Raw genomic sequence first — 25,000 nt, 5'->3', positions numbered from 1 at the left:
CACATACAGACCCAACAAAATGCCTCCAAAGCCTGCTGGAAGGGGAGCACTATATTGAAAAACAAAACTATTGTGACCCTCACAGTTATCACAACTAACAACACACCTGCTACAAGCTCAAAATATACTGCTCACCCTTCTCCAAAACATAACCACACCGCCACAAACACACATTTTCTACAATGCCTGATCATAAATGCTCGATCACTCTAAAAAAACAAGCACCACATCTATGACCTGCTCACGGACACACAACCTAACTCACCATTTGTAATGGAATCATGGTTGGGGGATGACATGGCCCTAGTGTTGCATGAATCCGTTCCTCTGGGCTATCAAACCATCACACAAAACCGTATAGGTAAGAGAGGAGGTGGACTAGCTATTAAAGTCAAACAAGCAAAAAATCTCAGTGAAACAGACATTTCCATACAAGGTTGGGAGGCCCTCCTCATCAGATGCCACTTCCTCCTGTAACTTTCTCCTCCTTTACAGACCTCTACCTAACAACTCAAAATTCCCAGACACTTTTCTAGGTGCAGTCTCAAACCTTATAACATTATACGTCAACCTATGCATTCTTGGGGACCTAAACATTTGTTTTGACCTTCACAGTATGCCCCATCCAAAAGCTATCACCACTGGCCTAGTCACATTGAACCTCTATCAGATTGTACACAATCCCACACTCATCGCTGGACATATCCTAGATATCATTTTTGCAAAGCCTGAACTAGTTACCATTCATAGCATCACGCCAATCACATGGTCAGACCAACATTTGATAACTTTATGACATAAAACACCACAAATCAACACACCTACTAGCAACTTACATACATGCATCTATCAACCATGGAGCAAACTTGATTTTGAAGACTTAGAAACACAACTAACAGTCAACACAGATCTAGATACAATTAATTTTGTTCCAAAACTTAATGAGTGGTTACAGGAAGCTTTTGATGTCCTAATACCACTCAGAAAAACTAAAAAGGTCAAAAGAAAACCAACACCTTGGAGAAACACAAGTTAAAAGATAAAGCAACAAATCAGATGGTTGTAACGGACCTGGCTCAAAACAAACAACACTCAAGACAAACTTCAGCTACACAAACTTAACAGAGTATACACATCATCAATCAGAATAGCTAAAAAAGGTACTACTCAGCCAGAATTCTAAATGCTAAATCTGCAAACAAAGAATTTTATCAAATTTTCAAAGAATTTCAAAAACGTAAATGCATGGAAGGAAATCATCCCACTACTCAAGATTTCATAAAAAAAACTGGCAACTCATTACACAACCAAGGCAGATATATTGGACTCCCATTTGAAACAGAAGAAAACCATCAGCACCAACGCCTTTCCTAAAATCCCCTCCAAGAATAAACCAACCCAGCCTCTGCACTCCTTCAAACAAATATCATACGGTGAATTTATGGATGTGGTCAAAGCAAGCAAACCTTCCAGTTGCTCTTCTAACCCTTGTCCACCACACATCTTCTAGAACATTATTTTATCTACTTCTGCTGCCACACCTGTAAAAAGAATCATCAATAACTCTTTAACTACAGGAACTTTTCCTGAAGACCTGTACAAGGCATACATACATCAGTTATTAAAGAAAACAAATCTAGACCCACAGGACCCCAACAACTACCGACTTATCACAAATCGACCTTTCCTGGAAAAACTGATAGAAAGAGCAGCATTCGCCCAGATGTCACAATTCATTGAAGACAATTCCATACTTTCAGACTACCGAACTGGAATCCGCCCAAGAAGAGGCACTGAATCGGCACTCATAAAAACACAGTTGATCACAGTGGAGTTGCTGCACTACTTCTATTGGACCTCTCGGCTGCCTTTGACACTGTTGACCATAACACCCTAATTCAAAGACTCTACGAAGCCGGCACAGAAGGGACTGCTCTCAACTGGATTACATCTTACCTTCAAAATATATTCTTCCACCTTCTCGTCCAAACGCTTCCTCACAAAAGCATGGGTCCCCAAGGATCAATCATCTCACTTATGCTTTTCAAAATCTACATGAGGTCATTACCAGAATTGATCAATGATTTTCAACTCACATGCTTCAACTATGCAGATGACATACATATACTACTTAAATTGGAATGCCCCAAAGACATTGAAAACTCACAAATCTTCAGTTCCCTCAGAGCCATTGATCAGTGGATGACTTGGAGCCATCTCAAACTAAATGCTTCCAAAACAGAAATACTCAAATGTGGCGACTGGAAAAATGATGGCTCACTGTGCACCTGGCCTGACGATCTCGGACCACCTTCTCAGGTATTCAAGGAAGTTAAAAATCTCGTAATTACTATGGACTCCAAGTTAACAATGAATGCCCAAGTGGACAAATTAGGACGATCAAGCTTCATCCCCTTGAGGACTTTGCAACGCATCTTCCCCCACCTCGGATTTCCACACAAGATGCAGGCTACTATCTCTGTTGTACTAACCAAACTGGATTATGCTAATGGCCTCTATTATGGATCATCTCTATCTATTATGAAAAAACGACAACATATTCAGAACTCAGCTGCCAGGCTACTAATACATGAAAAGTCACAAGCCCACATCTCCCCTGCCTTGAGAGCACTACACTGGTTACCTGTTGCCAGAAGATCCACCTACAACCTGCTTTGTATCACCCACAAAGCTATACAATGGAACAAGACCGCTTTTCATCAGAAACAAAATAGCCAAATACATTCAACACAGAAACCTTCGCTCAAAATTGGCGCCCCGCCTTAGGACACCACGATACAAGAAAAAGACAGTCGGTGGTACATCATTCTCCGTTCAAGCAGCCAAACTATGGAATTCATTACCCCCAAATATAAGATCCATGGATAACTATCTTGCCCTCAGAAGGCTACCAACAGCAATGGACAGAATATGCCTGTGTGGATAAATATTTATAATCTGATTATGTGTATGATCTAGATATGTATACTTTTTTAAGAAATATCTGTTGTTATTGTTTCATAACAATAATAAATTATCCACATACTCTTTATGCCTGTTTAACAAATGTATATTTACTCACGGTTAAATTTATATATATATATATATGTGTATATATATATATATATATATATATATGTGTGTGTGTGTGTGCATGTGTGTATGTATATTTGTGTGTGTGTATATACACATGTATATGTGAATATTATTCTATGCTTTACATGTTCATAGGTCATTGCATAGCTCCTAGATAAGTTGTTATATTAGATACTTATGAATCCCTGCTTTCGTTTTTATATCACAAAGATCAATAGTTTTCTTTTCATAAGCATTACGCTATTCAAAGTTTGAGGAAAGATAAATGAATGTTAGAAAAGTAGACTTATTAATTAACTTAAAATACTGCAAATCTTGAAAGTCTGTGTTTATACAATACTACTTTTCTTCTCATATCATTATACCCATTATTATATTCCTTCCACATATATTCCCTTTTTATGTATCTACATATCTATTTACTTATTACTCTAGTCCTACTGTACTAGAGAAAAAAATAAAATACAAATACATAAAATAAAATCTATAAATACAATTCACAATATAAATAATTAAATTAAATTAAAAAAATAAATAAAATAAAATAAAAATAATATATACATATATATGTGTATATATATGTATATGTTTATATATATATATATATATATATATGTATATATATATATATATATATATATATATATATATATATATATAATACATAAATTAATATAAATGTGCTCTCTTGTGACATTTACTCTGTCCCCCCTTCACCCTATGTCTCTTTTAATCTGTCCTCCAGCCCCACTCTGACTCATCTCAAACCCATTCTACTACTTTCATCTCCAAAATAACCCTGCCTAAGCTTTTTGGATTGCACCTAACTCACCCCAAGCCTCAGTTTACTACCATGATCTCCGAAACAACCCTAGTAAATTCTCCCTCACTTCTCTCACCTTTGACTCATCCAAAACCCCCCCTGCTACCATGATCTCCCTAACCATTTTCACATACTCTTCCCTCCTCCATCTCTCCTTTTCTCATCCCAAGCCTCATCCTATTACTATAAACTCCAAATAAACACTTCTGGATTCTTCCCTCCTCTACTCCTCCATTATTCTAGTCAATCCACCAAACAAACTCACATATCCTGCTCAAATTAACTTATAATAATACTAATACTGTACTCATATTTCCCTATACTAATCTGCCACTATTTCCTCTTGGGTTCCGGAGCAGTGTGCTACTCGCCGAAAAGCAGTTTGACTCCTCTTCAGGGGTAGTAAGTCCTATATAAATACAATTACAATACAATACAATGTGATCATGTGCAACCAGCCAAATGCCCCTTATCCTAGATGTGCAGCAGCATCCTTATCTTAAAAGGTAGACAATGGCAGTAAACAGACACAGTCCATTTGCCATATGATTACCACGGGACAGTATAATCTCCAAAACTGAGTGATCGAAAAAAGCAAAAAATCCAGGCTCACTGAATGGATGAATCCAGTTGCAACAGCGATGCTGCATCTTGTATAGATGGTGGGGGTAGGATGATACCAGGGTGCCACCAAAGGTGTTTCTATCTACCTAATTAACATATTTGTAGTTTAATGCATAGTTTTTAGTAGAGTGTGTGTAATAAAAGTACTTTTTCGAAAGAAAAAACATAGACTTGTAATGTATTTGGTGCATACCAGCAAGATGAGGTTACTAAACCACAATACCTCCCATTAGTAGGCCTTGGACTGATCTGCTTTGCTACCTTCAGAGAGCCAAGTGCTGCAATGGGATTGGTACCAGTAGCAATTTCAGTTTTCACCCCCTAAACTTTATCCTACTGCATTGTATAACTGTCATGGTAAAAGAAAAAACCCTTTCAATAGTTGCAAAGCCTCTACACATATCTGTAACTGTCAGTGCTTTAGAAATCTGATGGTTTAAACTCTTTATTGTGCATGATCAGTTTCTAAAGATCTCATTATAATAGTATCTCATGGCACCCTACAGGACCTCACTTGCCTTAAGAAAGTCTCAAACAGCAGAGTAGAGCCAATAATTTGCAGATTTCTGTTCCTTTGCAATCCAACCTAAAAGCATATGCAGCTTGTAAGAGGACATTGCTGCAGGATTCCACCATTATGTAATGGTGAGCAGAGTTTTGGCTATTTTACAATGTTACCTTTTATGGATGCAAATCTTGCACATTGTAAATATGATGCTGTCCCATTTAGGGCAGCAGAGTCCTAAGCCTACAGTTAGGACTACATTTATTCAAGATACTCTAAACTTTATTTTGAATCTCATTGTGGCCGTGGTCTTGGGGTATTACTAACATATAGCACCTGGGACAGCTGTAGAGATATTAAAATGTTGCTATCAAATAAAACAGAAGAGAGTTGCAGAGCTCTCTAGTTATACACCTTGTGAAGTAAAGCAGATGTGCAAAATTTGCAATTTTGTTCTCCTCCTGTGACATGAATCATTAAAGCATGTGACCCAGGGTTCTATGTATATCCAACACATTTCAGCCCATGTTACTAATGAGACAAATTAGGTAGTTAATGCAGTTGCTGGAGAAATCCATGTGTAGTACCTGGCTCAGGTTTGTAGCATCATAAAATACCTTAGGTTGCTAATGTACCAGCTCTAGATAGTTGCATGTAAGATAAGGTCACAGATTTATATTTTATTTATGTTAGTGTATTTTTTGCAGAGACCATTGTATAGCCTGAAGATCACAATTAACATTCTGATTAAAGTAGCTCGGTATATTGAGTTACAATTCTGCTGTTAAAAGTTGCATATAACTTGGAGGGCATAAGCTCCCATTTGTGACAGGGTTAGGTTCCTGGTTTTGTTTGTAAGGTTTACAAAGTTGCCAAAAGGTCCATTTTCATCATGGGCCATTATTAACGACAATTCACCAAACTTTTAGGGGTAGCGTAAGTGACATCGCAATCTCATCACTCTAACTATGTCCTTAAATTTCACTGTTAGACACCTACTTACACACAGACACACACACACACTTTCTCTGGTAAACACACACCCACCTGCAAGCACGCCACAACACATATTTCTTAGCGATATTTTTAAATGTGACATGCTGCTGTGTTCCAGGCACTGACTTTGCCACCTCTGGGATCAGGGGTTGCAAAGTCAGTGTTGTGGGCCATATATATCTTTGTATCCCTTGATGAGCTACTCATTTTGGTGGCTAACCAAAATCTCTTCAGAGCCTAAATGCAAGGGAAAATGCAAAATGCAATTTTCATAGACCTGGGCAGAGAGCACGGAGAACAACTCCACGGAATTCCACAGAGTAAAAAAAAAAATCCGCGGAATTCTGCGGAGGCGGTGTTCTGTGAACTGCGGAATCCTGAATGCGCCAGATCTTGGAAGCGCTAAGTAGGGTTGGGCCTGGTTAGCCGCACCTGACCCTGCTTTCCGCTTCCGAGATTGGGCACATTCAAGAGAGGGCCTTGGCAGTGCAAACTGCTGTTTCAGTCCTCTCTTGTGCATCGGCCTGTCCTGTGTGCAGTGCACACTGTACACGAGAGAGGCCAGTGCACAAGATGCCTCAAATGGCAGCTTTCACTGCCTACAGCCCTGGCCTGAATTCAGACCAGGGCCGTAGGCAGTGAAAGCTATCATTTCAGTCCTTGTTTGTGCACCAGTGTGCACAAACAACGACCAAGAGGAGAGGAGAGCAGTGAAAGGGAGAGTAGAGGAGAGAAGTGAAGAGGAGAGAACTTACCTGGGTCTTCCCGGGGGGTCCTCCTCTTCAGCGGCTGCCTCCCTCCTCTGCTCCAGTGTACGCGCAGACTGTGTGCGCTTGCCCTGTGCAGCCCAACTGGGCTGCTGCACGCACCGGGTGAGCTCCGCTCCTCTGATGGGGTTAACAGAGTTGTTTTGACAATTCCATGCTCCAAGAAGACCAGGTGCGCCACTTTTCTTGTGTCACTCTTGTCCCACCTAACAACACCATAGTTGTGCTGTATTTACAACAGGAAGACCTATTCATTAAAATGGGTGCGTTATTTTAACACGTGCTCTGAGCAGGCATTAAAAATGATGGAAAAAATGGCGCGGTGAAATGTTGTAAATCTCACTGCACCCTTTTTTTTAAGCCTTCCTGTGTCGTAACGCCCCCCTTGCATATATTATACCTGATGCAGGCATAATGTGGTGCAAGGGGTTGTAAAGTGCTGCAATGAAAGCATTGCACTACTTTGTAAATATGACACAGGGAAAACACACCTTAGCGCTTTAGCATAAAAATAATTACACTGAAACCAAGGAAACATCCCCCACAATGCAGGTCATACCACCTGATTTCTTTATTAAATGTAGCTCTTTAGTTACACACCAGGATATTAGCTGATATATTGGGGAAGAACGTGCCAGGATTGGTTGATCCAGAGCAGGCTAGGTATTATGAGATGGAACAGAGACGATAACACAAAAGTCAATCCGCACAAGATAGACAATGTATACAGAACATGGAAAAAAAACATTCCAACTTTCAAATCTGAAAAGGATTTAGGGGGTTATTCCAACTTTGGAGGAGGTGTTAATCCGTCCCAAAAGTGACGGAAAAGTGACGGATTTACCACCAGCCGTATTACGAGTCCATTATATCCTATGGAACTCGTAATACGGCTGGTGGTATATCCGTCACTTTACCGTCACTTTTGGGACGGATTAACACCTCCTCCAAAGTTGGAATAACCCCCTTTGTGTCCATAACTGAATAAAAACCCTTATGTTTGTAGGATGGAGACCAATCTTTAGTGGTTGGGTACAGGCTTAACAAATGAATCATACACCATTGATTTCTACCCACAGATGTGTCTTGAACAATATGCAGTGGTTTGCCCAAGGCTGGCTGCTTTATTCTATGCTGTTCAACCTAACACTGGAACCCTAGTATCTAGGATTCAAGAGCCTAAAGGTATGGCAAGAATCCAAATGGGGCAGGAGGAGTGCATACAGATACCTCACCCATAGTACGACCCCTGCCTTAATGTATGACCAGAAAAATTTGGCAGGGTCTCAGATTTAGAGTAACTTTGATTAAGTTGCAGGACCTGAATCCTACCCTACCCCATAACAGTTGCTGGACCTTCAGTTCAAATTGATTTTTCAATAGGAGGAAGTCACAACACCATACTTGGGTTTGAAAATAACACTTGGCTGAATAATAGTATCTATAAATTATGATAACTTGATTGCAAATATATGTTTAGTTTTGGGAAGGAACCATGTCAAAGGAGGTATATCCCTATAAGGGGGATATGATAGGTATTTCCAGCAAAGGGACGTAATGCAGGGTGGAATCATAAAGCAATTTGAACTATTACCAGATGTGGTAACCCTTAAAGATATGGACACAGAAGTTGCCCTGATGCCCCTTGGGAGGTGACCATTCGAGCTAGATTCCATCTCATTCAGTTTAGGGCCCTGACACAGAGCGTATGTGGACAGAGCCACAGATCCAAAGTGCACAAAATGGGAAAGTCCCAAACGCTCCACTTATCTAAGATGCAATAATGAAGATATTCCCTTTATTAGACAATCTGGGCATGTCTAGCATTATCATCTACTTGTGTATGATCTTGAGAGATATGTGTGATTTTTTGGAGAGTGAAACCCTGCACAATACCCATTGTATGTTACTTTCTGTCCCTGGGGACATAGACTTACCCTGAAAGAAATTACTATTCTGCTCGCTAGGTCTAGTGGTGGCAAAAAGAGATACTTTTTGCAATTCTGGGGATCCTACACAACATTGCCGAAAGACAAATGGCGTGCAGTGCTGGATATATGTTTGTGAGCTGAAGGACTTGTATATTAGAGGCTGCCCTATCAAATGTGATAAAGTCTAGAATAGTAGACAGATATCTGTAGACTGGAACTCAAAGGTTTGAGCACCCCTACACGCCTGGTGATGGACAATGAATAGCTATGGGCACAACCTCCAATCACCTCCACATCTTAAAGTACCTGTTCCATTATTGTGGGCCATTTCCATAAATGTTTGTATAATGACCCCACAGGCTGCACCTGAAGGGCAGCCCATATCAACAGCATTCTGTAATTTACCACCATTGCTGTGCTTGCACGTGATATATGAAAATGGACGATGTCTAATAGTACACTCACCGTTTCTACTGCTTTCTAAGTTATACTAAATTAAAAAAAACTTTGGGTAAAAAATATACATGTTCAGATACTCAGTCATGTCACTTGTTGGGCTTTTCCTGGATGGGGCACGTGGCTGGGATTAAATTGCCTACATTCCCACTCATTTTGTACTTGTTTTCAGTCCTGCCTAATGCCAATGAGAGGAAGCAAAATAGGATGCATCCAAAATGTACTAAATTACTTTGATTGGTCATGGAAACAACATGAAATTACCACACATGTATTTCAGAAACCCCCTAAATATGGTAAGAATGGGGTTCTCCATTTATTATGTTACTACCATGTTCAACAATTAAGATACTTGGTGGAATGACATCCACAATCTGAAAAAAATGATGCTTGATGGCCAAAGAATGGACCCTGGCCTCATGGACCACCATCATCACCATTGATCTTGCTGCTAGCATGAAGTCCATCCACTCAAGGACCCCGTGTGACCCTTGCCCTCACCACAACTTCACCAGTGGGCTCCTACAGATCAGCAAAGTAACAACATCCACACTTAATGCCTCAGTTGACCCAGCCACTCTTCTGGACACCTGGAAACAGACAACCATCATGTCTCTGTTTAAAAACAGTCCTATTATCTCGCCATGCTTTCCAATTACAGACACATCACCCTCCTACCATACAAAACAAAGGTCTGAGGGAAACTAATCAACCGAAGCCTCACTGATCACCTCAGCAACCAACAGCCCCTCTGCACCAAGCAGGTCAGATTCAGGCCCACCCACAGTACAGAAACAGCACTCACTGCAGCCATAGAAGGCATCCACATGGTCCTTGACAGAGCAAATATGGAAGCCCATCTTCTCCTGAACCTCTATGCAACATTTGACATGATCGCACATCCTATCCTTATCAGATTCCTGCACAAGACTGCCATCCAAGGACCCATGCTCTGATGGATCGGCTCCTTTTTAACGGATGGAACACAAGCTATCAGTCAGTCAATTTACTTCTAAGAAGCCCACAAACTCACCTGCGGAGTGCCTCAATGTTTGTCAATCAGCCCCACCCTTTTCAGCTCATACAGTGTGTCTCTGACAAACATGATATGCACAAACAGCATCAACATCCTCTCCTACACCGATGACATGTAACTCATATTCTTCGTCTCAGAAAAGACCCGCAAACGCAAGAAACAGGTTTGTTCCTGAATGACAGGAGTCATTAACTGGAGAACTGCCAGCTGTCTCAAGCTCAATACAGAAAGGACAGAAGTAGTGATCTTTGGCAAGAACAACTAACCTTCGGATTCCAACTGATGACCGGCCAATCTCAGACTCATACCCACACCTCGCACCTATGCCGGGACCACTGGAATAATAAACAGCAAACTATACATGACCGCACAAGTTAACACCATAACTGCATCCTGCTTCCACACCCTGAAGTTGCGAAGTTCAAATGATCCCAAGCAACAATAGAAAACCAGTCACTCACATGCAAGTCACCAGCAAGTTGGACTATGGCAACATCCTCTATGCTGGGATCACCAAGTACCTCAGTGGAATACTATAAACCACCCCAAACTCAGCAACTAGATCCATACTCCCATACAGAACTCACATCACATAATACTCCTGGTCCTCTGTACATAGACCTGCTAATTTCTAATTCCTTACACAGACATTCAAGGCACTACCAAACTTAGGCCACACCTACATGAAACAACCACCAAGGTACCTCTATTCCACAGGAATCCTACTTACACACATCCCACACATTCACAGAACCAGAGCAGGAGAACAGGTATTCTTTTACATCGCTCATAAAGCATGGAATACCATCCCACTCCACATCAGATCCTCCTCCTTCCTTCTTGAATTCTTCATGAATCTGAAGACCTGGCTTTTAAATCAACCAACCTACCATAGGCAGGGCTAGGCTCATACGACTGCTCAGCACCAGGATACCCTTGCAGGTGCTAGTACACTTTACATATACACAAAAAATATACCAGACAGTAAAAGGTGTATGTAATGATCAAACTCCTTGGCAGTGCAGGCATGATACAGGTTGGGATCTGTACTCATCCCCAATGACAAGAGTGGATTTTGGAGTATAGGATAGGTTGGCAATTAACATTAAGGCCCAGATGTATGGTGGCCTAGTGCCATTCAAATACCTCATTAGTGTCATTTTTGTTACGCTAATGTGGTGTTGGAAGGGAAAAATAGCGCACCATATTTGCAAAGTGTGGTAATGCTTGCACTGCACCACTTTGTTACCCCTTGCGCCACATTATGCCTGCTTAAAGGGGGTGTTCCAGGGCTAGGGGGGCCCGTAAAATGACACAAAGGAATCTATGAGATTCCTTTGCGCCACTTTTATCTGCATTTTTAAACGCCTGCTAAGTGCAGGCATTAAAAAGTGGTTCCCATTGTGTTCAATTGGCCTCAGTGTGCTTTGCAGAATTAGCTTCAGATTTTTATGCTAATCCTGCAATCACCAGGCTAGCATAAAAAATAATGATGCTAGTCACCCTGACTTCCAACATGCGCCATGTTTTAAATACGGTGCACACATGGTGGCATTAGGGGGGAGCTAAATGGCGCAAGAAAAGTGGCACTGCACAAGGTGCAGATCCACTTTTCATAAATCTGCCCACAAGTTTGTCCAGGAAGTTTGAACATAGCATGGTTTAAATACCCCCTAATTTAACACTGAGCTCTTAACCCCTTGATTAAGAATCCAGCTATCAGAATACTCACAAAATTTGAAGAATGGCACCTCTTATGGGAAAACAACATGCAACTCAATTCCAACCAATACAAACTCTTTTCTCATGAACGTATTACTGTTAAAGTACCAGATAATCAGTGATAGGGAAATAATTTGGAAGAGTATTGTCTGAAAAAGCATGGGGAGAAGTCTACAGAAGGATATGTAACCATTTGACAGTCCATTACAGCTATGTCACATGAAATTCCTACATACTTGTATATCATGCCCCATAAGAAATCAGAGTGGGGTGCTCAAAATCCAAAAAAGTGCTGACAGACTGCAACTCAAATGGTACCTTATGTCACCTCTTTTAGATATGCCTCAAATTGCACAGGAATTGGACATATGTGCTAGACAGAATAGATTTTATTTTTCAGAGCCAGATTCAAAGGTTGTCGGCTTATGTTATCTTATGACAGCTAACTCACAGACTTTCCAATTACACTCCAGAAATGGCAAGCCTATGTCCCTCATGCTATGTGCATCTAAATGAGTTATAATGAGCCTTTGGTGGAAAGGAATGCAGCCAGATCTTAACGACTGGCCACCCATGCTCTTTCGTAATTGGGTATACAGAAAATACATATATCTATAACAGGCACTATGAAAATGTATGAGACAGCTCTTCTCCAACAAGATGAATGAACTCACATGTCCCAAATACTTATGAGCACTAACTATTATTGCACCTGTCACTGGCCATACTTGACATATGAATGGTTACATAGATGCAAGTAGTTAAGATAATCCATCGGATCTTGATGTCAGAAGGAGGAAGTTATTGTTAATTTTCATTGTTTTTAGACAAGTATATCATTGTCGGCCAGTTGGTTTTAGGAAAACATATGTGCTCCACATGGCTTAATTTTAGGGGGAGGAGTCACACCACCATTCAAGATGGCCGCTCTCCTTTTAGCTCCACGTTGGCAGGAGGAATGGCGAAGGCACTACCGTGGGTGAAGGGGAGCCCTGGGAATGGGGAGATCTTGTACCCCAGTGCCATTGGCCCCATTTTGATGATTCTATGTGCCATCCTCCAACCCCAGCTCCAGCCCCTCCAACATCTTGCTGTGTGCCATGCCTGTGAAGCTATGCCACTTTCTCCATGGCACTCTGGTCACCACAAGCATGGCACACCATGATTTCCACTGGATGCAACCGTGCCGCAAGGAATGGACCGGCATGCAGAATTATTAGGCCCCCCAGCAGCGACATCATCCTGACCCATCGAGAGGTCAGCCTGCACGGCATATTGCCTGCACACCCTGCCTAAGGCACCCTAATTTCAGTGGCTGAGACACTGACAGTTGGGCCCTGGATTAACATCTCATTGTTTCTGAGGACGAGCTGATGGACCTTGTGTCTATCCATCAAGACATCTGGTGCACTAAACAGAAACTTGTTGACTTGGCAGACCACAGCTGCCATGATAACATCCATTTTTAGGGAATACTCTAGAATCTGGAACTCTTTGATATGCGGGCATTCCTTCTTGATTTAATTCCTAAACTGATAGAGCCATCCTTCACTCACCCCCTTGTAATCCAGAGGACTCACAGGATCTAAGCCCACCATCTGCCGGAGGCGCGGACTACTGTGTGCTGCGCAAGTGTAACGCAATCCCTCTGCCTACCCATGAAAAGTGGTTGACCTCGATGTACAAACTGTTATCCTACAAGGGGGTACTGTACCAGCTTCTGGACAAGGAACAGCGATGTGGGCACATCTAGTCCCCCTTCTTGAACATGGGAGTGCAGCGCCATAGAGTTGCCCTTCACCTGCATAATCATGTGATGATGAGCAGCTCCTGCTTTCCCCCTTCTCCCCAGATGACCTGGATCTCGTGGCACCATGCCACATGGCCATTTTCTGAAACCACTTATCATGATTCTGCAACCCTTCATTGTCTCCATCGTACTCTGCATGCCCTTTCCAGTTGGGGCATTCTTTCCCCTTCCTCCTAATAGTGAAAAATAAATTGTAACCCCTCTTCCACAAGTAGTGCATATTGATGATGTTTGGGGTAGTTATTGAAGTAATAGGGAAAAGTGTTAGTGAATGTATGTGTACGAGAAATTGGTTGAGGAGGGTGTTAGCCCTTCTCAAGCAAAAGACACAATCTCCATCAGTGTGAACCAAAAATGTCACTGAATAAACCAGGGCGTAACCCTCAGGTAGCTTGGCACAAAAGCAGTCAGGCTTAACTTAAAGGTGATGTGTAAAGTATTTATGTAGTTCACAAAAAGTAATAAAGTGAAAATGCAACACAAGGAAAATCCCACCCCACTTTAGAAAAATAGAGTAAATATGAATACATTAATTGACACCAAAATGACAAAAATTCATTCAATATAATCACATTTATGAAATTGTAATGTTTAAATTGAAAAATAGTGCCTAAAAGACTAGAGTACCAACCATTGACGTTTATTCATGCAAGACTGCAGCAAAGTCGAAAGTTATGGTCAACAACAATGGAGCACAGTTTGGACACCTAAAGTGATGCACCTTGGGAGGATCATCGAGCAGGTACATCCCAGTCTCTGCTTGTTTCTCAGAGCACTTTTTGGTCAAAAATGTTTTGTGCCAAGTTCTGGATTTGAGCTTTCAGGGCACCTTTTGCATTAAAGGGTGGTGCACTGCAAAATATACAGAAGACAATGTACAAACGGACAAAGCCAGTGTAACAATCTAAAGAAACAATATTTCCGGTTTAATATTTAGTTGACAGTCCAAAATATTGACTTTACACCTCCCAAAAGGGCAGTGTAAATTCTGACCACAAATAATATATAAATAAAAAACAGAGAGCCTTATATCCTTGTAATCGTAGCGAGTTCATGAACAGATGATAAGTTCCGATGAATGGCCAGCCGGTGTAAATTTGGATCGTGGTTTGAATCTCGTTGTTCTTTCAATTTTTTCGGAGATCCCCAAGTCTGCCCGAATATCTTCTATCGCCCTGCTGTCATCATCTAAAGACATAAGTAACTGTACATCATGTAGATCAGAGACCGACTGAATCGAGGAGTCAGTATCAAAGATAGGAGTCGCTACATCATCATTCTCTGATCGAAGTTTGCCTCTGTCAATGGTAGGTACGGATGAAAAGTAGTTTCTAAGTTTAAGAAGATGTGTAAATTTGAACAGATCGATAAATACTTCAACGGGGTCATTGGTCTGGGTGGGACAAAAGCCAAGACCCTTACTCAAAAGCTTGCATTCAGTGGTACTCAGGATTCGATCAGATAGATTGATAATAGTCAAGTCGCCCTCAGTAGAATTTACACCAGATGTGGTGGGTGTTAGTCTTTCTTGGATCTAGTTCTGACCCCCAAACTGCCAGTGTCTTTGTTTCCATCGATTCCCACCCCTTCTGGTCTTGTGTCTTTGCGGATCATTTTTGTGCCCTGGCGTAACCGTTCCATTTCTACTAAAAAATTGCTCTTAGAAGTGTCGTGGGGGAGCTGTATTGCTTTTGAAGTACGACTGTCAATTGAAGAAGTGGAGCTCCCACTAGATATATCAGTATCGTCAGTGTCACGTCCCCTAGTTGTTGAGGGTTCAGAGAGTTTCACATTGTCATATTTGCGGTCAAAGGTATATATTCTGCCCAACTTGTAATCTAAATCGTCACGTTTAACTTTCCGTAGTTTTTTATCCCTTAAATACATTTGGTAATCATCAATTATTTTTTCAAGAATTTCATAGTTCTTTTTTACCAGATCTTTTTGGTTGATGTCATCAATTTCTCTTTCTAATGTTTCAATGTCACTCTGGAGTTTAGCAACTTTCTTATCGGTGTGACAAATTAATATACGCATCATGTTAAAGGATGCATTCTGTAGATTGGCCTCCCATTCCTTCAGTGAGTCTTCATCCAGATCCTCATATGTGGGAAAAATCAAAAGTTACTTATGTCTTTAGATGATGACAGCAGGGCGATAGAAGATATTCGGGCAGACTTGGGGATCTCTGAAAAAATTTAAAGAACAACGAGATTCAAACCACGATTCAAATTTACACCGGCTGGCCATTTATCGTTAACTTATCATCTGTTCATGAACTCGCTACGATTACAAGGATATAAGGCTCTCTGTTTTTTGTTTATATATTATTTGTGGTCAGAATTTACACTGCCCTTTTGGGTGGTGTAAAGTCAATATTTTGGACTGTCAACGAAATATTAAACCGGAAATATTGTTTCTTTACATTGTTACACTGGCTTTGTCCGTTTGTACATTGTCTTCTGTATAGTTTGCAGTGCACCACCTTTTGGAGAATTTCTCAGTGGAGCTGTCTTTCAGCCCCGTTGAGTTCCTTATTGCAGTAGGAACTATGGTATAGTTGCACGCTCTTTGATACTTAACAATATTTTGCATGTTTTTTACTTATACTCATGTACTAGGGGGTATCAATAGGGATGGTGCGTTGCGGATGAGCTTACTGCATACCTTTTGTCTGACACCTTTAGCATTACTTTCAAGAGTGTACAAATGGAGAGGGAAACACTTAAAGGGTCAGGACCTACTCTGGCAGAATCTAGGTGCAAGTCAAGGTTTCAGTCTTTCTTGTCCCTGAGGCTTTGATTAGGAGGCCAGGCAACTAGACCTCTGGAAGTCCTGGGATCAAGGAGAAAAGCAGGGCTCAAGCAGCTAGCAGACCTCTGGGGTTCAGAGCAAGCGTCAGTCAGCAAATCAGTCCTTCTTAGTGCAGCAAAACAGTCCCTCTGAAGTACACAGCATGCCACAGCAGCAGCCAGTTCTCTTAGTGCCCTTCTGTAGGTCTAGAAGTGAGCTGGAAAGTGGGTCTCATTTTCATACCTGGTGCCTCAGTTGAAGAGGGAAACATTTCTCGAGGCTTTCCACTCAGAAGCAACTATGGTATCTTGCCTACCTGTTCTGGCTCCAGCCTGGCTGCAGACACAAAAGGATAGTGTGAAGTTATTTGTGTGTGAGCAAGTTTCAGCCTATTGACATGCAAGTGGGGCAGTGCACAGCTCTGCCCCTCATTCTGCTAGTGCTAGCCCATTCAGTCACATGTAGTCTCTCTACTCTGTGGCTGTCTGCCAGGAATATACAAAGGACAACTGCTAATCACACCTAATCATGTGACCCAGGAACAGGGTACAGACACCAAATGGTTCGGTCAAGAAAATTCTTAGGCCCTCATTACAACCCTGGCGGTAGTCGTTAAAGCGGCGGTAATACCGCAAACAGGCCGGCGGAAAAAAAATGGGATTACGACCATGGCGGAAACCGCCAACATAGACAGCCACTTCAACACTCCGACCGCCATGGCGGTACAAATAAACACCGCAGCGGTAACCGCCAACAAACAGGCAGAAGACAAAATACCGTCCACTGAATTTCAAGACGCCTATCCTCCGCCTTTTCCGGGGCAGAACCAACGTGATCCAAAGCACGGCAGAAACAGTACACAGAAGGGAATCCACGCACCTCCCAACACCCAATGAGGAACCAGGACGCCATGGAGCCAGAACTATAGGTGTTACCAATGTTGGTGTACATGCTCTTCTACCAGGAGTATGATCGGCGGCGGCGACGACCACGGTGAGTACTGCACCTACAACACAGGGGAGGGGGAGAAAGAGAGTGACACACACACGCAACACGCAACACCCCCACCCTCACCCACAACACCATACACACAAATACATGCAGCAACATTACATGTACACTCCCCCCACCCCCTGGAAGAACGCAAAGACAAAAGGAAATGATTGTAACAATTGTAATCATGAAAAATCTAATGGTCAAAAATCAAAATTCAGTATATACAAATATGTGCACCAACTACTCAAGTCCAGATGGTGTACCAATCATTGTCCGTGGACCACTGGGCCCAAAATGCATTGGCGAAGCCCACTCATGATACCTGACTGGAAACTAAGAGAACACTGCGGGGGCATCAGATCGAAAATATACAAGTACCTCAGGGGGAGGGGGGGCACCTCAACCAGATGAACGCACAATGCCACTGCTGCACGAGGGGGCTCCATGCCCATTGCTGTATCCTGGGGAGTGCAAAGCCACAGTCTCTCAAGTCTCTCCAGTGGGTGGTATGCCAACTGCTCTATCCTGGGGAGTGCAAAGCCACAGTCTTTCAAGTGGATAACAGTCTCCACTGGTTCTGGAGGGGGCCTTGTGCCCAGAGTGCTTCATCCTGCCAAGGACTGAGGTAGTGGATGTGATACTCCATTGGTTCTGGAGGGGGCCTTGTGCCCAGAGTGCTTCATCCTGCCAAGGACTGGGGTAGTGGGTGTGATACTCCACTGGTTCTGGAGGGGGTATTGTGCCTAGAGTGCTTCATCCTGCTAAGGACTGAGGTAGTGGATGTGATACTCCACTTGTTCTGGAGGGGTCATGGTGCCCAGATTGCTCTACGTGCAGTGTGGCCGGTAAAATTCCCTCACCTGGATGTGCGTGCCACGAGATTGGCGAGGTACAGGTAACATGATACGCCATGGAGGCAGCGACATACCCCACACTGCTGCAGTTTCGCCTTCCACCTGCAGCTGCAAACAGTGATGAAAGTCATGCCTCATGAAAGCTGCCCAGGGTCCAGGAACTCTCCTCCAGCCTCGGACGACTGACCACTGGAAATGGTAGCTATGTCAGCGGTGGTGCCACTGTCCGAGGATGTTGCGGGCCTGTGGTGGCGGTGCTGGCGGCGGTGTCTGTGGCGGCTGTGCTGGCAGGGGTGTCTGTGGCGGCGGTGCTGCCAGCGGTGCATGGGCCAGCACCTGCTGAGGGACAAAGCAGGACATCTCCTGCAGCCTCAGATGGCTGCCCACTGGGTAAGAGGCTGGGGACTGTCGATGAGGCTGTAGACATGCCAGAGGCGGGGCAAGTGGCAGTGCAGGTGGCGGTGCAGGTGGCGGTTGTGGTGGCGGGGCAGCTAGCGGTGTTCACCGCCGTAGAGGTTGGCGTGGTCGTGGACAGAAGGTGTGACACTGGTACTTCAGTCGGTGCCACCATGCCCTCTCCTGACCTGCTCTTCTGCTTTTGGCCCTTCCTCACCTTTGATGGTGCCGCAGTTGTCTTGCCACTATCCCCTTTTGTTTTAGCTGAGCCCTTGGTGGCTGGTAGTTTCGGCTTCTACCTCCGGGATATGGGCACCTTTTTCACCTTGGCAGGTGGCGGAATGTCCTTGCCCTTGCTACGTGGCACATTGGCAGCCCTGATGGGCGGCGCACTCCATGACCTGCAGTTGTTGGCACCACTGTGCCTGGGGATTTGGTGGCTGAGGTGCTGGGCTGGGACCTGGAAAGCCTGGCCCTAGTGGAAGGACGGGGGGGAGGTGTAGGGAAGAGGTCAATGTTAGCCAGGAAGAGTTTTGTAGACACACTGGGACGGGAAGATGGAGGGGGTTTGGGAGTGGATGAAGAGGTAGTGGTTGTAGGAGGTGTACGTCTGCTGAATTTGGGTGAAGGTGCATGGGCCGGAGGCTGTTGTGACGTGGATGGCTGTTGAGTGGGTGTGTGCCCGCGTTTGTGTACTTTGGGTGGAGGGCTCACAGACACACTGGGAGAGGACACAGGGGATGTGTGAATGGTAGTGGGGGTGGTGATTGCACGTGAGCGGTGTGTGGTGATGGGCGTGCTGGTGATGGAGGTAGTGGCTGAGGATGTAGTGCATGCAGGTGTGAGTGGAGACAAGACAGGGAGGGGGAGGGAGATGTGGAGGAGGGGGACACAGTGGAGGCAGTGGATGTTGGTATATCTGCATGGGTATGGTGATTGTGTGAGTGCCTGTGGGATGTGTGGTGCTTATGTTTGCCATGCCCACTCTTGTTTGTAGATGTGTGTGCATGCTGGTCTGATGGTGTGCTTGGGATAGGCTGAGGTACAGGGGATTGGGTCTGGGTGGAAGAAGTTGGAGGGGGGAGGCTGGACACAGGGACAATGGCTGCCATCAGTGCTGAGGCCAGAGCCTGAAATGCTCTCTGTTGGGATGCCTGGCCAGAATGAATGCCCTCCAGGTCTGCATTTGTTTGCTGCAAATGCCTCTCAACACCCTGGATGGCATTCACAATGGTAGATTGCCCAACAGTGAGGGATCTCAGGAGGTCAATAGCCTCCTCACTGAGGGCAGCAGGGCTGACTGGGGCAGGGACTGAGGTGCCTGGGGTGAAGGAGATGCCCACCATCCTGGGTAAGCGGGCATGGGACACACGCCGAGGGGCTGCTGGGAGGGCGGTGCTGGTAGGGGGGTGGCGGCTGTACCTGTTGATGCGGTGGGCACAGAGGTGCCCGCCACCGCAAGGGAGCTCCCAACAGAGGAGGAGTCGCTGTCACTGGTGTCTGCTCCTGTCTCCGCCGTGGAGCTCCCCTCGCCCTCTGTCCCACTGGTGGCTTCAGACTCCGTTGCTTAACCCTTCAGGGCCAAGTGGGTTGCAGCTCCCTCCTGCTCCAGTGCCAATGATCCTCCGCCTCATGATGCTATTGCACACAAGCACATGGAGACCACAAAAAGGGGGGGAAGACAGAAGAAAGACATGTTCAGTGCATGCAACACCACTACCGTTGGCAGACACAACACACATGGAGCAGCCCTCTGCACTACGCCATGTACTAACAGTACCTAGAAATTTCACCTGATCATGGGGTACGAGGCCTAAGCCCAATTGCTCCACACCTGGAAGTCACAGGAGCCTGACTAGGTGTAGATGGCTCTTACCACTAGTGGGGTTGGGGTGCCACATAGCCTGCCTCACAAGGGACCTTGCCTACCAATTTCGCCCTGGCCTAGGGGAACCCACTGCCCACCTCCCCCACCCAGACACCTCGTAATGCACGCAGAGTCAGCTGAATGAGAGTGTACTCACCGCCTTGTGGCTGCTGTGAGGCCCTCAAGCGCCCATCCAACTCTGGGTAGGCCACCGTCAGGATCCGGAACATCAGGGGGGTCATGGTGCGACAGGCACCCCTTCCACATTGGGAGGCCATCCCCAGCTGAGCCTCCACCGTCTTCTTGCTCCAGCGGCACAGGTCCTCCCATCTTTTACGGAAGTGGGTGCTCCATCTGTGGTAGACCACCAGGGTCCGGACGTCCTTTGTGATGACACGCCAAATACCCTTCTTTTGGTGAGCACTGACCTAGAGGAATGGTACAGGGGGAAAGGAAATTACTTACCTGTCCAGACCGTCATACTCATTGCCCACCAGTTCCCACCCATTCCCCGACGCACATACACTCAGCATCCACACATGCAGGCCTCAGTCCCCCCCAATGTATCTTCCAGCCACACCACTCAAAGTAGGCATTGCCTATCCACCATGCTCACAGTGTACTCACCTGTTTGTCTGGAGGACCGTACAGTTGTGTTTACTGGGAAGGACCCCATCTACTAGTTTCTCCAACTCCTCCGAAGTGAAGGCAGGGGCCCCTTCCCCAGACACTGTAGCCATCGTCGCTTCCAGACACAGGTCACAGCAGCACTTGCAGTGTAGGTCCTCTCCTGTTGAAGGTCAGCTATCAAGTGAGTGAACAGACAGAAAATTGTGGTCACGTCCGCGGCGGTGCGTACCGTCACCGCCGGTTCACATCGTCATTGGCTTCTGGGACCCATAGGGCCCAATGTTAACCAATGCAGAATTGCTCTGCGGTCTTCGACTGCCCACCGCAATGGTGTACAACGTCAGCGCAGTTACCTCATATTCCCTTGTCCCACCTTATAGGTCAGGCAGCCACCATTTCAGGGGGCCACATGGGATGGATAATAACTGCATTATACCTATCTAGGCCGGGAATACAGACAGATACTGGCACACTGCGGATTAATAACGTTTCTGCAAATAACACATTGTGATACCTCAGTGTTGGATGACTCTCTGCTTGCTGTTCTCCTTCGTAGGGCACGTCTGCTGGGGCAGGTGATGAGATGGCGGCATCCTCCGGTGTACAGACCCCTGGTGGACCTGTCGACAATGGAAGAGAGAAACATCATAATCACATACAGACTTGATCGTGCAACAATCCTGGAACTGTGTGCCCAGTTGGAGCCAGACCTGATGTCAGCTATCCGCCATCCCACAGGGATACCCCCTCTAATACAGGTCCTGTGTACTCCATTTCCTGGCCAGAGGGTCTTTTCAAACAACAGTGGCCATGGCATCAGGGATGTCCTAGCCAATGTTCTCCAACGTGTTGTCCAGAGTGTTGTCAGCCCTGCTGAAACACATGCGCAGCTACATCGTTTTCCCTGAGGTGGAGGATTTGCCCACAGTGAAAGGTGATTTCTATGCCCTGGGACATATCCCCAACATCATTAGTGCCATTGATGGTACACATGTGGCATTTGTACCCCCCGCCGGAGTGAACAAGTGTACAGAAACCGGAAGAGCTACCATTCGATGAATGTGCAGATGGTGTGTTTGGCAGACCCGTACATCTCCCATGTGAATGCCAAGTATCCTGGCTCAGTGCATGACGCTTACATTTTGAGGAATAGCAGCATCCCTTATGTGATGGGGCAACTCCAGAGGCACTGTGTGTGGCTAATAGGTGAGGCCAAAGTTTCAATAGAGTTGGCATAGATGTCTGGGTATGGGGTTGTCCCTAAGGGTTAGTGTGTGTCTAACAGTTGTCCCTCAACATTTGCAGGTGATTCTGGTTACCCCAACCTGTCATGGCTACTCACCCCAGTGAGGAATCCCAGGACAAGGGCAGAGGAACGCTGCAATGAGGCACATGGGAAATCTAGGAGGATAATCGAATGCACCTTCGGCCTCCTGAAGGCCAGATTCTGGTGCCTCCATCTGACAGGTGGTTCCCTATACTACTCACCGAAGAAGGTGTGCCAGATAATCGTGGCCTGCTGTATGTGGCACAACTTGGCTTTGCGACACCAGTTGCCTTTTCAGAAGGAGGATGGGCCAGATGGTGGTCTTGTGGCAGCTGTTTAGCCTGTGGACAGTGAAGAAGAGGAGGCAGAAGAAGATATCGACAACCGAAACAACATCATCATGCAATACTTCCAGTGAGACACAGTTAAGAAGATGTCACTGCTTCCCACATCTCATACTATTGATGGAGCTATCATAAGTGTGTCATTTTCACTCAGTGTATGGACACTGACTTGTCACTTTGACTTTCCCTTTCACAGATCTGGGTCCCACTTTGTGCCCTCTGTTATGTTTACTCCTGGCCTACAGGTGTGTTACATTGGTATGTGAACAAGTAAATTGGCATTGCTATATTCTTAGATATTGCAATTACACATTTGTGAAAGCACAGACTGACTCCAGATTGTTTTGTGATTGCAGTGTGTTTATTCCTGTGTAAATAAGTGGAGGGGTTGTAAAATGGGCTGGGGTGATGGTGGAGGTATGTCCATGGCAGGGTCCAGTCTATTTGTTTCACAGGTGCATTGTCCAAAGGGGCATAGGAAGTGGAGCAATGGCAGTTTAAGGATGGACAGGGTGACATAGTGGGACAGAAGGGTGACATTCAGGGGGGTCTCATTTCCTTGCGGGGGTCTTGGCAATGTTCTCTGTATTGTTCCTGGATCTCAGGGACCCTTTGGGGGGTGGTTCTCCATCTGCAGAGGGTGGGGTGCTGGTGTCCTGTTCTACCTGTGGTGGTGGCTCCTGTCCACTAGCGCTGGTGGAGGTGGAGGGCTGTTCATCGTCCAGGCTAGTGTCAGAGGCCCGTTGGTGTGCTACTGTGTCCCTCCTGGTATTGAGAAGGTCTATCAGCACCCCTACAATGGTGAACAGGGTGGTGATAATAGACTTCAAGTCCTCCCTGATCCCCAGGTAGTGCTCCTCCTGCAGCCGCTGGGTCTCAGTACTGTTGCCATGGTCTCCTGGGAATGATGGTAAGCTCCCATGATGTTGGAGAGTGCCTTGTGGAGTGTCGGTTCCCTGGGTCTGTCCTCCCCCTGTCGCACAGCAGTCCTCCCAGTTTCCCTGTTATCCTGTGACTCTGTCCCCTGCCACTGCCCCAGGTCCCTGATCGTGCTGTGTCTGTGGGGTTGCCTGGGTTCCCTGTAGTGGTTGACACACTGCTGATTGACGTGTCCTGGGGACAGAGGTATGGTCCCGCTGGGTGGGTGCTGTGGTGGTGTTTCCTGAGGGGGGAGGCTCTGTGGTGGTTTGTATCTGTGTCAGAGGAACCGTCTGTCCGGAGGTCCCTGATGGGCCGGGCTTGTCAGCTTGATCCAGGCGTGCAGAGCGGCTGTCATCACTGTGGGTCTCATCTGTGGGGGGACTGGATATGTCTGGCACCTCCTGTCTGGTGACGTTGGGTATGGGTCCTGTTGGGATGTAAATTGATAGTTATTGTATCTGTGTGTGCCATCTTGTGCAATGGGTGAGTGACCCTCTACTCCTGTGCTTGCATTATTGGCTTGGTCCTTGTGTGATTTGGGGCATGAGTGAGTCTCTGTACTGGACTTGCTTTGGTGATGGGTGTCCATGCATTGGTGTTACATGCAGGGCTTGGTTTTGAGATGTGTGGGTTGTGTTGGGGGGTATCTGTGGGTTGTTGGGGTGATGGGTGTGAGGGTGGGAGTATGTGATGGCATGCAGGTGGGGTGTGGGGGATAAAGTAGTAAAGATTTGACTTACCAGAGTCCAGTCCTCCTGCTACTCCTGTGAGGCCCTCAGGATGCATAATTGCCAAGACTTGTTCCTCCCATGTTGTCAGTTGTGGGGGAGGAGGTGGGGGTCCACCGCCAATCCTCTGTACAGCAATCTGGTGTCTGGATACCACCGAATGCACCTTCCCCCATAGGTCGTTCCACCTCTTCCTGATGTCATCCTGTGTTCTTGGATGCTGTCCCACTGCGTTAACCCTGTTGACAATTCTGTGCCATAGCTCCATCTTCCTTGCAATGGAGGTCTGCTGCACCTGTGCTCCGAATAGCTGTGGCTCTACCCGGACAATTTCCTCCACCATGACCCTGAGCTCCTCCTCAGAGAACCTGTAGAGTTTTTGAGGTGCCATGATGTGGTGTGGGTGATGTGTGAGGTGGTATCTGTTGTGATGTGTGA

This window comes from Pleurodeles waltl, chromosome 4_1 (assembly GCF_031143425.1).
Source record: "Pleurodeles waltl isolate 20211129_DDA chromosome 4_1, aPleWal1.hap1.20221129, whole genome shotgun sequence".
NCBI classification, from domain to species: domain Eukaryota; kingdom Metazoa; phylum Chordata; class Amphibia; order Caudata; family Salamandridae; genus Pleurodeles; species Pleurodeles waltl.
This window is presented reverse-complemented; position numbering follows the sequence as displayed.